This window comes from Phacochoerus africanus, chromosome 3 (genome assembly GCF_016906955.1).
Source record: "Phacochoerus africanus isolate WHEZ1 chromosome 3, ROS_Pafr_v1, whole genome shotgun sequence".
NCBI classification, from domain to species: domain Eukaryota; kingdom Metazoa; phylum Chordata; class Mammalia; order Artiodactyla; family Suidae; genus Phacochoerus; species Phacochoerus africanus.
The window spans coordinates 80,542,100-80,555,949 of record NC_062546.1 but is presented as its reverse complement, the minus strand read 5'-3'; the positions used below and the strand labels follow the sequence as shown (position 1 = coordinate 80,555,949).

The 13,850-nt window shown below is 41.0% G+C and overlaps 1 pseudogene; it reads right to left on the bottom strand.

Moving 5' to 3' along the window:
- Nucleotides 1-3,948: 3,948 nt before the first annotated feature.
- On the bottom strand, nucleotides 3,949-5,498 carry LOC125122983 (syndetin-like; annotated as a pseudogene).
- Nucleotides 5,499-13,850: the final 8,352 nt, after the last annotated feature.

The following is a 13,850-nucleotide window of genomic DNA, read 5'->3' as shown; positions in this document are numbered from 1 at the left end:
TCTTGCCATTCCCTCCTGGCCCGTAGTGTTTCTGTAGAGAAGTCAGCTGATATTCTTATGGGGGTTCCCTTGTAGGTAACATTCTGTTTTTCTCTTGCTGCCTTTAGGATCCTCTCTTTATCACTAACTTTTGCCATTTTTATTATGATGTGTCTTGCTGTGGGTCTATTTTGGTTCGGTTTGTTTGGGGCCCTCTGTGCTTCTTGTATCTTGAACCCAGTATCCTTTAGATTTGGGAAGTTTCCAGCGATAATTTCTTCAAATATATTTTCCATCCCCTTATCTTTTTCTACTCCTTCTGGAATTCCTATTATGCGTAGATTGGCCCACTTTATATTATCCCATAGGTCTCTTATATTGCTTTCCAGTTTTTTGATTCGGTTTTCTGTCTGTTGACATGATTGGGTGATTTCCATTATTCTATCTTCCATATCACTGATTCATTCTTCTGCATTATTCATTCTGGTTTTTACTGCCCTTAGTTCAGTTTGCATCTCTGCAAATGAATGTTCTAGTTTTTCTTGGCTCCTCCTTATATTTTCTAGTTCCTTTCTGAGGGTATCTGCATTACTGTTCATCTCTTCTCTTAATTCCTTCAGTATCTTCACTATTTCTCTTTTGAACTCCAGGTCTGTCAGACTGCAGAGATCTGTCTCATTGTTGAGTGTTTTGGGTGAGTTCTCCTGTTGATCTGACTGGGGGTGGTTTCTCAGCTTCTTCATCTTGCTTGTTGTTTTCTTTTTTCTGAGGGAGTTGTACTCTCCGTGACCAGGCGGTGTTTGCCTTGTCACTGCCATGGAATGTTTCCTGAGGGCTGGCGTTGTTGGTCAGTCTTTTTTGAGGCAGCATGGCTTTTCTGGAGTGTTGATGGGGCTAACAGGGTCTCTTTGAAGCAAAGGAGGACTTCCTGAGGGCAAATAGGACTGGGAGGTCCACACCACGATGGTAGCAGATTTCACTCAGTCAGGCACAGCTTGCGCTGGTGTTTTTAGGCTGTGGGGTTCTTGCAAGGGGTTGGCGGTGTTGGGCAGCTGTTCCTCAGGAGTGCAGCACCCCCTGAGGGGCTGGAGCAGCTATCTGGGTCACTGAGAACCTAAGAGGCTCTTCCCTAGGGCAGCCCAACTCAGAAGGACGGCCTGCGAATGTAGGCAGATCTTTTCACAGTCTGGCCAAGCTTGTTGCAGCTTTTCTGGGCTGCAGGGGGTACTCCAGGGGGCTGGTGGTGCTGATCAGCTATTCCGCCTGAGTGGGGCACCCCCTGGGGATTTGGGCGGGTAGCAGGGACTTTGGAAACCCAAGAGACTCCTCCCTGGGGCAGCCTGACTCAGAAAAACCGTCCAAGAATTAGGCAGATCTATTCACGGCCTGGCTAGGCTTGTTCTAGCTTTTGTGGGCTGCAGGCCTTTTCTCAGGGGCTGGTGGTGTTTGGTGCTGCTCTGCGGAAGTGTAGCCCCTCCAAAGGGCAAGCAGGCCTGTGCAGGGACAGCCCCTGCGGTGGTAGGCTTCAGGCAATTGTTGAGGCCAGCCCTCCTGGATGGCAGGCAGCCCCAGGTTCGGCGAGAGAGTAAGGGGTGGTGGGGGTGGGGGGAGGGGATGCACTGGGAAGCACAGCTTTCAGTTAGCTAGCGGGCCTGTAAGCTTGCTGTGGCGTGGGGGGTATTCTATGGGGACCCACCCCTTCTTCTCTCCCCTCCCCAGCACGGGCACAGACCAGGCTCTTCTCCCAGGTTCCCTCTGATGTGGCTTTCCACTTCCCCGCCCCTAGAGTATTGCTCCCTTTCTCTGCGACAGCTTTGTTTTCTAGTCTCCCAGGCAGTCTCTGCCCCGTCAAATGGTTTCTAGACCTCCCAAGCAGTTTCTGCTCCGCCCCGCTCCCCCAGCCGGTTCTCGGGGACTAACCTCTGGAGCCGCAGTCTCGGTGCCCAGCCCCCACCCGGCGTCCCCCCGCCCTTTCTTGGGGACTAACCTTCAGAGGCGAGGTCTCGGTGCCCAAGCCCCTACCCAGGCATCCCCGGGCCCTTTCCCGGGGACTAACCTCTGGAGCCAAGGACTTGGTGCCCATCCCCCACCCAGGTGTCTCAATTTTTGGTGACTGTGCCCGTAGTTCAGATGGTCCGTTCGGTTCTTTATCGGCTTTTCCGTACTCCAACTTACTGCTACACTCTTCTCTGCATCTGGAGATTCCTCTGGTTCGTTTGATCTTTCCCCTGTGTAGGTGACTTTCCAGGGTGCGGGATCCCTTTCTCCTCTGCAGTTCCCTTTCGGGAGTGCCCGTCCCACTCGGATTCACCTTCTCTCACTCTCCTCCTTTCTCCCGTTCTGCCCAGTAACGTCACAAACTTCTTTCCGTTATTGGAGTTTAGGTTCCTCTGCCAGTGATTGGTTGCTGTTCTGTGCGAGTCATTTATTCTGTAGATGTGCTTTTTTTTGTTGTGTTTGTGGGAGAGGGCGAGCGTGTCCCCCTACTCCTCCGCCATCTTGTCCTCTCTCATTTCTAATTTTATTGATTTGGGTCCTCTCTCTTTTTCTTGATAAGTCTGGCTAAGGGTTTATCCATTTTGTTGATCTTTTCAAAGAACCAGCTTTTAGTTTCACTGATATTTTCTATGGTTTTCTTCATTTGCATTTCATTGATTTCTGCTCTGATCTTTATGATTTCTTCCCTTCTGCTAAATTTAGGTCTTGTCTGTTCTTCTCTCTCTAGCTGCTTTAGATGTAAAGTTAGGTTGTTTATTTGAGTTTTTTCTTGTTTCCTGAGGTAGGTTTGTGTTGCTACCAACTTTCCTCTTAGAACCGTTTTTGCTGCTTCCCATAGGTTTTAGGTTTTTTTTCATGTTAGAGTATAACATTTATTAAATTTCATCATTTATGATCACTGTGTCATAACCAAACAAACCCTAACACAAACTTCAACATTTAAAAACACAAGGAGCATATTGATTTTTCAACTATTTCACTTACACGTACTTTTCAATTGTTATGCAGTTGTCATAATTAGGAGGTATTATACATTAACCATTTCATAATATGCTTGTTAAGAACCAAATTCAGAGGGTAGAAAAATGCCAACATAAATTCTTTCTCCAAACTGCCCACGAATGTATTGTCACTGTTCCTTCTAATCATATACTTAGGGTACATTCTTTAATAAAATGTGTAATTGTAGTCACATAACAATAGTTCCGAATGAGGCAAAATCATTTCAAGAAAGGAAATGCATCAAATGAGACAAAAAATTGAAGAGCAGGGGTAAGGGCATATAGAAGTCACATGAGAACACCACACAAACTTCCACGTTTTCCCCTTTCCACTTGCAAAGAACATGCATGAAGTTTTATTAAGACAGCTGTCAGGCACTATTCACAATAGCCAAGACATGGAACCAACCCAAATGTCCATCAACAGATGGTTGGATTAGGAAGATGTGGTATATATACACAATGGAATACTACTCAGCCATAAAAAGAACAAAATCATGCCATTTGCAGCAACATGGATGGAACTAGAGACTCTCATCCTGAGTGAAATGAGCCAGAAAGACAAAGACAAATACCATATGATATCACTTATAACTGGAATCTAATATCCAGCACAAATGAACATCTCCTCAGAAAAGAAAATCATGGACTTGGAGAATAGACCTGTGGCTTCCCCAGGGGAAGAGGGAGGGAATGGGAGGGATCAGGAGCTTGGGGTTATTGAATGCAAACTATTGTTCTTGGAATGGATTTACAATGAGATCCTGCTGAGTAACGTTGAGAACTATGTCTAGATACTTATATCACGACAGAACAAAAAGTGGAAAAAAAGTATACATATAAGTGTAACTTGGTCCCCGTGCTGTACAGCAGGAAAAAAAAAAGACAGCTGTCAGGAGTGCATGAGACACTGGCTTCCATGTCATATATGTTGGGAGACAATCAATGCCATTGAGGAGAAAGTACTGTGTTCTTTATCTTTTGGGTCTGTCTATGTCATCTACAGCTGAGAGAAGTTTCTGTCTTGCTTTCTTATTGAAGTGTGATCCCAGGCAAACATTTACCAGATTGATCAGCTGCTATGTTGAATACTCCCTTCTACTGATAGTTCTAGTAGCCAGGCATATACAATGTTCCCAAAGTATTTTAGACACGGGCAGGGGTATCCAAACTTTCTTAAAAACTTCATTTAACCTCATGTTAAACTGCTCAAATTCCTTTAACAGTGCATCTACATATATGTTGTGCTGTGAACTAATTTCTTTTACATTCCATTTCACATTAGCCACTAGGTGCAGCATCTGTTCATAATCAATGTCTTACTGGCCACAATCCAGTAAATTGGTTTGCATAGTTCACTGGCCGTGGAGACTGTCTGAGAATAGAACTGCTGAAGAAAGGGCTTTTTTTTTTCACTGCAGGCATCACAGCATCCAGGTGTGGTTGAAGGAACTCAAACTGTTCAACCAAGAAAACCAAGGATTCTATGGCTACCACTCTTTCTGCCAAGCCATACAATGTATCCCCAGATATCAAAACCACAAGGTGACTGAGTTGAGGGCTTTATACCTTCTCCTTTCTCTCTTCTGCTGCTGTGAGTGTGGCAGTCGGATCAGTTGAAACTTCCAGATCAATGGGACTTTCTTGTATTCTCTTAGAGTTGTTCTTAGTCTACTACTAGTTAAGGTCTAGTCCTGTTGATTCCAGTGAATCATTCTGACCAAAAAAGTTATATATTGCATACAAGTGATAATCAAATGGCTGAGACAAGAAATGGATAACATCAAAAGCGACTGGTTTAAGAATGTTCATCATCTGCATGTATTTACCAACAAGTGTTATTACATTTAATGTTGTATTTGTTAAGATGGGTGCATTCACTTTATTCAGACTATAATCTGATTTCTTCCTGCTTTTTAGCGTCTCTCAAGAAACACTTTTCACAGGAGCATCACCTGTCTGCTCATCAACATAATCTCGTTTTAGTTTCTTGGGAACATCACTGTCGCTGTCATACTCCTGATAGGCATTTTTTTCTTGTTCATCAGACTCATACCCATTATAAACCAGGATATCTTCTGTTTCTTCATCATCGTGGTTGGCCTGAATTTCAAATGGATTCCCACCACTAAAGTACTGCTCAAACAAGTCACTGTTTTCAAGGAGATTGAGGATGGCTGCTTACCAGGTGAAACTGATGGGGAATGTGATTGTTCCATGAATTTAAATTCATGAAAATGCAAGATGCTGAAATTTGACTTAACAGGAAAAAGTTCCCAGGTCTCATTCTCTAGAAACATTCTCAGTTCATCAAGCTGTGTTCTATGGTAGTTCTTAAAATAATTGACACTTTGCTTTCTCATAAAATCTTGCAAAACTTCAGACTTGCTACCACAGAATTCTTCTCCAACTTGCATCAACCTTCTGATTATATCCAAAACAAAGATGAAATCATCATATTTGAATATAGACAAATCAGTTTCAAGCAAGTAGGTTTATACTTTTAGCTGAACATCCTGCCATATTTGTGTAAATCCATGTTCTAATTTCTTTTTTATGCAGCTACGATCAAAATCCGTTTTGTCAGTACCTGTCATATTACTCCCTTCAGAAGCAGAAGTAGTATCCTCATTGTCATGCTTATCATGCCATTCCATAGTCCTATAATAGCTGAGCATAACCTCCCACAGAGCTTTGCACAGGTCAACAAGGCATGGAATGTAGCTGTCTGGTGTGACATGTACAGAGATCCTTGTATTGCAGCTTTTGGTATTCTCTATCTGTGTTTCTTGCACGTAGTTCCACATAACCAAGAACAACTTGAAACATGGTATTATGAATGGCTTGGGTGAAGTTTTGCTATAGGAGTCTCTATATATATATGAGATTGTTTTATTTTTATTTATTTATTTATTTATTTATTTATTTATCTTTCCTAGGGCCATACCCACAACATATGGAGGTTCCCAGGTTAGGGCTCTAATCGAAGCTGTAGCCACTGGCCTACACCAGAGCCACACCATGCAGGATCCGAGCTGCGCCTGCAACCTACACCGCAGCTCACAGCAATGCTGGATCCTTAACTCACTAAGTAAGGCCAGGGATCAAACACGCAACCTCATGGTTCCTAGTTGGATTTGTTAACCACTGAGCCGTGACAGGAACTCCACGAGATTGTTTTAAAAGTTGTTGGTCTCTTAATTGCAAGTGCATCTCCAGTGTCCTGTATTTGTACCCCTTCCTCTCACAATTTCTGATTTTGGCAGCATATTTGTGTGTGGATGATTTCCTACCTTTAGTGTATTTATGCCTTTACTGGTGAACCTTTTCATTTGTAGTATTTTTGTTTATAGTTGCGACCTTTTTTTTCTACCTAGAGAAGTTCCTTTAGTATTTGTTGTAAAGCTGGTTTAGTGGTGCTGAATTCTGTTAGCTTTTGCTTGTCTATAAGGCTTTTGATTTCTCCTTCAAATCTGAATGAGAGCCTTGCTGGGTAGAGTTATCTTGGTTGGAGTTTTTTTCCTTTCATCACTTTAAGTATATCATGCCACTCCTCTTCTGTCCTGCAGAGTTTCTGCTGAAAAAAATCTGCTGAAAACCTTATCTGGATTCCCTTGTATGTTGTTTCTTCTCCATAGCTGCTTTCAGTATTTTCTCTTTGTCTTTAATTTTGGTCAGTTTGATTAATGTGTGTCTCAGGGTGTTCTTCCTTGGGTTTACTTTATATGGTACTCATTGTGCTTTCTGGATTTGAGTGAGTTGTTCCTTTCCCATGTTAGGGAAGTTTTTGGCTATTATCTCTTCAAATGTTTTTTCTGGCCCTTTCTCTCTTCTCCTTCTGTCATTCCTATAATATGGATATTGGTGTGTTTAACGTTGTCCCAGAGTTCTCTTAGACTGTCTTCATCTCTTTTCTTTTTTTATATATAATGATTTTTATTTTTTTCCATTGTAGCTGGTTTACAGTGTTCTGTCAATTTTCTACTATAGAGCATGATGACTCTACAGACACACACATGTATACATTCTTTTTTCTCACATTATCATGCTTCCTCATTTCTTTTCAATCTTTTTTCTCTTTTCTGTTCCACATCAGTGATTTCCACTAGTCTGTCCTCCACCTTGTTTATTCATTCTTCTGCATCCTGTATTCTATTAGTTGTTTCTAATGAATTTTTTATTTTAGTTATTGTATTTTGCATCTCTGCTTGCTTAAGTTTTAAATCTTGTATTTCTTTGCTCAGTGTCTCCTGTAATATATCAATCTTTGCCTCCAGTTTATTTCCAGTGTCTTTAATCATCTTCACTATCATCAGTCTAAAGTCTTTTTCATGGAGGCTGATAATCTCCAGATCACTTAGTTGTTTTTCTGGGTTTTTTTTTTTTCTTACTCCCTTTTCTGAGTTATATTTCTCTGCCATTTCATTTTCTATAGGTTTGTGGTGTGGTCTCCTTTTTGCAGACAATAGATTTGTAGCCTCTCTTGATTCTCATGTCTGCCCCCTTTGTGGCTGAAGTTGGTATGGGGGCTTGCTGTAGGCTTCCTGATGGGAAGGACTGTGCCTGCCCACTGATAGGTGGAGCTAATTCTTATCCCTTTGGTGGGTGGGGCTTTGTCTCTGGGTGAGATTAGAGGTGGCTGGGTGCCTGGGGGTCTTTAGGCAGCCTGTTTACTAATGGGTGGGGCTATGATCCCACCTGGTTTATTTTTTGCTCTGGGGCTTCTCAGCCCTGATATGTGGTGCCAGACTTTTCCAAAATGGCCACCTCTAGAGGAACACACACTGATGATTATCCCAGAGACCTTTGCCTACTACTAGCCACAGTCACCCCCTGTTTTCTCAGGTGATCCTCCAAGAATTGCAGTCAGGTCTGACCCAGATTCCTATGGAGACTCTCTTTGCCCTGGAATCCAGTGCACATTAAAGCCTGTGTGTGCCTTTTAAGAATGGTGTCTCTGTTCCCACCAGTCCTGTGGAACTCCTGCGCATGAGCCCCACTGGCTCTCAATGCCAAGTGCTTCGGGGGCTCCTTCTTCCAATGCCAGATCCCCAGGCATGGGGACCTGATGTAGGGCTCAGACCTCTCACTCCCATGGGTGATCTGTGATACAGTTACTCTCCAATCTGTGGGCTGCCCACCCAGTGGGCATGGGGTTGTTATGTCATGTAATCACCCCTCCTACTGTCTTGATGTGGCATCCTCTTTGTCTTCTAGTGTGAGATATCTTTTGATAGTTTGCAGTCTATGTGGTTGAAGGTCGTTCAGCAGCTGGTTGTAATTTTTGTTTTTATGAGAGAAGGTGAGGTCCAATCCTTCTACTCTACCATCTTAATCCTGTCTCTTGACTTTTGCTTCAATGAAACTTTAATTAATTAATTAATTAATTAATTAATTAATTAATTTATTGCTTTTTAGGGTGATGCCTGTGGCATATGGAAGTTCCCAGTCTAGAGTTCAAATCAGGGCTGCAGCTGTCGGCTTACAACACAGTCCCAGCAATGCCAGATCTGAGCCATGTCTTCAAACTACACCACAGCGCATAGAAATGCTAGATACTTATCCCACTGGGTCAGGCCAGGCAGGGATGAACCCATATCCTCATGGATGCTAGTTGGGTTAGTAACTACTAAAACCACAACAGGAATTCCTAAAACTTCTTTAAAAAAGAAATGTATGGATCTTTTGGAATGAAAGTTTTATCTGGATGTTCATTGCAACACTATTCACAATAGCCAAGACATGGAAACAACCCAAATATCCATCAAAAGATGAATAGATTAAGATGTGGTGCATTTGTACAATGGAATACTACTCAGCCATAAAAAGAAGACAAAATAATGCCATTTGCAGCAAAGTGGATAGAACTAGAGATTCTCATACCAAGAGAGGTAAGGCAGAAAGAGAAAGACAAATACTGTATGATACCACTTATATGTGGAATCTAAAATATGACTCAAATGACTCTATCTACAAAAACAGAAACAGATCGTGGACATGGAGAACAGACTTGTGGTTGCCAGGCATACAGGAGAGAGAAGGGGATGGATGGGGAGTTTGGGGTTAGTAGATGAAACTATTACATTTAGAAGAGATAGGTAATGGGGTCCTACTGTACAGCACAGTCCTACTTTACAGTCTCTTGGATTAGAACATGTTGGAAGACAGTATAAAGAATGTAATATATGTAATATAGATACATATTATATATGTATCTATATTATATGACTAGGTTGCTTCAGTGTTCAGTGGAAATTGAAGAAACATTGTAAATCACTTATACTCTAATAAAATTTTTTTTAAAGATTTCTGGTGGAGTCTTTAGGGTTTTCCTTTTTTAAAAAAATTTATTGAAGTATAGCTGATTTACAAACTTGTGCTAATTTCTGGTGCACAACAAAATGATTCGGTTACACATATACACAAATTGATTCTTTTTCAGATTCTTTTCCCATATAGATTACCACAGAATATTGGATAGAGTTCCCTGTGCTATATAGCAGGTCCCCATTGGCCTGTCATTCCATATACTACAGTGTGCACATACCAATCCCAAACCCCAATCCATCCTTCCCTCTATCTGTCCCCCATCCCTTTTTTTCTTTCATGGCTGCCCTGTGGCATGTGGAATTCCTGGGCTAGGGATCAGACCTGAGTCACAGTTGCAATCCATGTTGCAGCTGCGGCAGCTCTGGATCCTTTAACCCTCTGTGCTTAGCCAAGAATTGAACCTGAGTCGTGGCACTGAAGAGATGCTGCTGATCCTGTTGAGCCACAGCAGGAACTCTCTATCTGTCATCTTTGGTAACCTAAGTTTGTTTTCAAAGTCTGTGAGTCTATTTCTGTTCTGTAGATAAGTTCATTTGTATCCTTTTTTGAGATTCCACATATAGGTGATACCATATGATTTTATCTCTCACTAACTTCACTTAGTATGATAATCTCTAGTTCCATCTATGTTGCTGTAAATAGCATCATTTCATTCTTTTTGTGGCTGAGTAATATTCCATTGTATATATGCACCACATTTTCGTTATCCATTCCTCTGTTGATGGACATTTAGGTTGCTTCCATGTTTTGGCTGTTGTAAATAGTGCTTCAATGAAAATTAGGGAGCATGTATCTTTTCAAATTATGGTTTTCTCTGGATATATGCCCAGGAGTGATATTGTTGTATCATATATGTAGTTCTATTTTTATTTTTTGGACTGGCGCAGAACCTCCATACTGTTTTCCACAGTGATTATACCAATTTACATTCCCACCAATTGTGTTAGAGGGTTCGCTTTTCTCCACAACCTTTCAAGCATTTACTATTTGTAGACTATTTTTAAATTTAATTTAATTTTATTTTTTTGTCTTTTCTAGGGCTGCACCCACAGCACATGGAAGTTCCCAAGCCAGGGGTCTAATCGAAACTACAGCCGCCAGCCTATTCACAGCCACAACAGCACAGGTCTGCAACCTACACCACAGCTCATGGCAACGCCAAATCCTTAACCCACTGAGCGAGGCCAGGGACCAAACCCACAACCTCGTGGTTTCTAGTTGGATTTGTTAACCACTGATCCATGATGGGAACTCCTGTAGACTTTTTAATGATGGCCATTCTGGCTGATGTAAGGTGGTACTTCATAGTTGTTTTGATTTGCATTTCTTTAATAATTAGCAATGTTGAGCATATCTTCATGTGGGTTTTTTGCCATCTTTGTGTCTTCTTTGAAAATATCTGTTTAGGAGTTCCCGTCGTGGCGCAGTGGTTAACGAATCTGACTAGGAACCATGAGGTTGCGGGTTTGATCCCTGCCCTTGCTCAGTGGGTTAATGCTGTGGTGTAGGTCGCAGACACGGCTCGGATCCCGTGTTGCTGTGGCTCTGGCGTAGGCTGGCAGCTATAGCTCCGATTAGACCCCTAGCCTGGGAACCTCCATATGCTGCGGGAGCGGCCCAAGAAATGGTAAAAAGACAAAAAAAAAAGTCTGTTTAGATGTTCCCATTTTTTGATTGAGTTATTTGACTTTTTGTTATTGAGCTGCAAGAATTGTTGGTATATTTTGGAGATTAATCTCTTTGTCAGTTGCTTCTCTTGCAAAGATCTTCTCCCATTCAGTGGGTTATCTTTTCATTTTGTTTATGGTTTTCTTTTCTGTGCAAAAGGCTTTAAGTTTCATTAGATACCATTTTTTGTTCTGTCTTTTTGCCATTTCTAGAGCCACACCCGTGGCACATGGATGTTCACAGCCACAGCAGTGTGGGACCTGAGCCCCGTCTGCAACCTACACCACAGCTCAGGCAACGCCGGATCCTTAACCCACTGAGCAAGGCCAGGGACCAAACCCGCAACCTCATGGTTTCTAGTCGGATTCGTTAACCACTGAACCAAGATGGGAACTCCTAGGTCCCATTTGTTTATTTTTGTTTTTATTTTCATTATTCTAGGAGGTAGATCCAAAAAGATTTTCTTCAATTTATGTCAGAGAATGTTCTGCTTATGTTTTCCTCTAAGAGTTTTATAGTATCCTGTCTTATATTTAGGTCTTTAATCCCTTTTGAGTTTATTTTTGTGTATGGTGTTAGAGTGTTCTAATTTCATTATTTTACATGTAGCTGTCCAGTTTTCAAAGCACCACTTACTGAAGAGACTTTCTTTTCTTCATTGTATATTCTTGCCTCCTTTCTCACTGATTAGTTGACCATAAGTGCATGTGTTTATTTCTCAGCTTTCTATCCTATTCCACTGATGTATATTTCTGCCTCTGTGCCAAAACTATACTGTGGGGTTTTTTTCTAAATAAATTTTATTGCAGTGTAGTTGATGTAGAGAGTTGTGTTAACTTCAAGTGTACAGCAAATTAAATCAATTATACATATACACATAGCCACTCTTTTTCAGATTCTCTTCCCATATTGGTTATTACACCGTATTTAGTAAAGTACCCTGTGTACACAGTAGGTCTTTATTACCTATCTATTTTATATATCATGATGTGTATACATCAATCCCAACCCCCTAATTTATCACTCCCACCTCACATTTCCCCTTTGCTAACCATGAATTTGGTTTCAAAATCTGTGAGTCTGTATTGTAAGTTCATTTTTTATTAGATTCCACATATTAGTTATATCATATGATTTTGTCTTTCTCTGTCTGACTTACTTAACATGGTATCATAATTTCTAGGTCCATCCATGTTGCTGCAAATGGCATTACTTCATTCTTTTTGTGGCTGAATAATATTCCTCTGTGTATATGTACCACGTCTTCTTTATCGAATCCTCTGTTGATGGACATTTAGGTAGTTTCCATTTCTTGGCTATTGTAAGTAGTTCTGTAATGAACATTGAGATGTATGTATCTTTTCGAATTATGCTTTTCTCTGGATATATGTCCAGGAGTGGGATTGCTGGATCATATGGTAGTTCTATTTTTAGTTTTATAAGTAACCTCCATAATGTTCTTAATAGTGGTTGTACCAATTTGCATTCCCACCAATAGTGTAGGAGGGTTCCCTTTTTTCCATACCCTCTCCAGCATTTATTGTTTGTAGATTTTGTTTTTTTCAAATGATTTTTATTTTTTTCATTACAGCTGATTTACAGTGTTCTGTCAATTTTCATACTGTACAGCAAGGTAACCCAGTCACACATACATGTATACATTTTTTTTCTCACATTATCCTCATTCATGCTCCATCATAAGTGACTAGATATAGTTCCCAGTGCTATACAGCAGGATCTCATTGCTTATCCATTCCAAAGGCAACAGCTGGCATATACTAACTGCAGATTCCCAGTGCATCCCACTCCTTCCCCCTCTCCCTTGGCAATCACAAGTCTGTTCTCCAAGTCCATGAATTTCTTTTCTGTGGAAAGGTTCATTTGTGATGTATATTAGATTCCAGATATAAGTGATATCATATGGTATTTGTCTATCTCTTTCTGACTGACTTCACTCAGTGTGAGAGTCTCTAGTTCCATCCATGTTGCTGCAAATGACATGACTTTGTTCTTTTTTATGGCTGAGTAGTATTCCATTGTGTATATATACCACATCTTCCTAATCCAGTCATCTGTCAATGGACATTTAGGTTGTTTCCATGTCTTGGCTATTGTGACTAGTGCGGCAGTGAACATGCGGGTGCATGTATTTTTTCAAGGAAAGTTTTGTCCAGATATTGCTCAAGAGTAGGATTGCTGGGTAATATGGTAGTTCTATATTTAGTTTTTTAAGATACCTCCACACTGTTTTCCATAGTGTTTGTACCAATTTACATTCCCACCAACAGTGTAGGAGGATTCTCTTTTCTCCACACCCTCTCCAGCATTTGATATTTGTGGACTTATTAATGGGGGCCATTCCAACTGGTGTGAGGTGATACTTCATTGTAGTCTTAATTTGCATTCCTCTAATAATCAGTGATGTTGAGCATTTTTTTTCCATGTGCTTCTTGGCCATCTGTATATCTTCTTTGGAGAAATGTCTATTCAGGTCTTTTACCCATTTTTCAATTGGGTTGTTGGTTTTTTTGATGTTGAGTTGTATAAGTTGTTTGTATATTCTAGAGATTAAGCCCTTGTCAGTTGCATTGTTTGAAGCTATTTTCCCTCATTCTGTAAGCTGTCTTTTTGGTTTGTGTGTGTGTGTGGGGGGTTTCCTTTGCTGTGCAAAACTTGTCAGTTTGAGTAGGGCCCATTGGTTTATTTTTGCTTTTATTTCTGTTGCCTTGGGAGACTGACCTGAGAAAATATTCATAAGGTAGATGTCAGAGAATGTTTTGCCTATGTTCTCTCCCAGGAGTCAGAGGGTATCTTGTCTTATGTTTAAGTCTCTAAGCAATTTTGAGTTTATTTTGTGCATGGTATGAGGGTGTG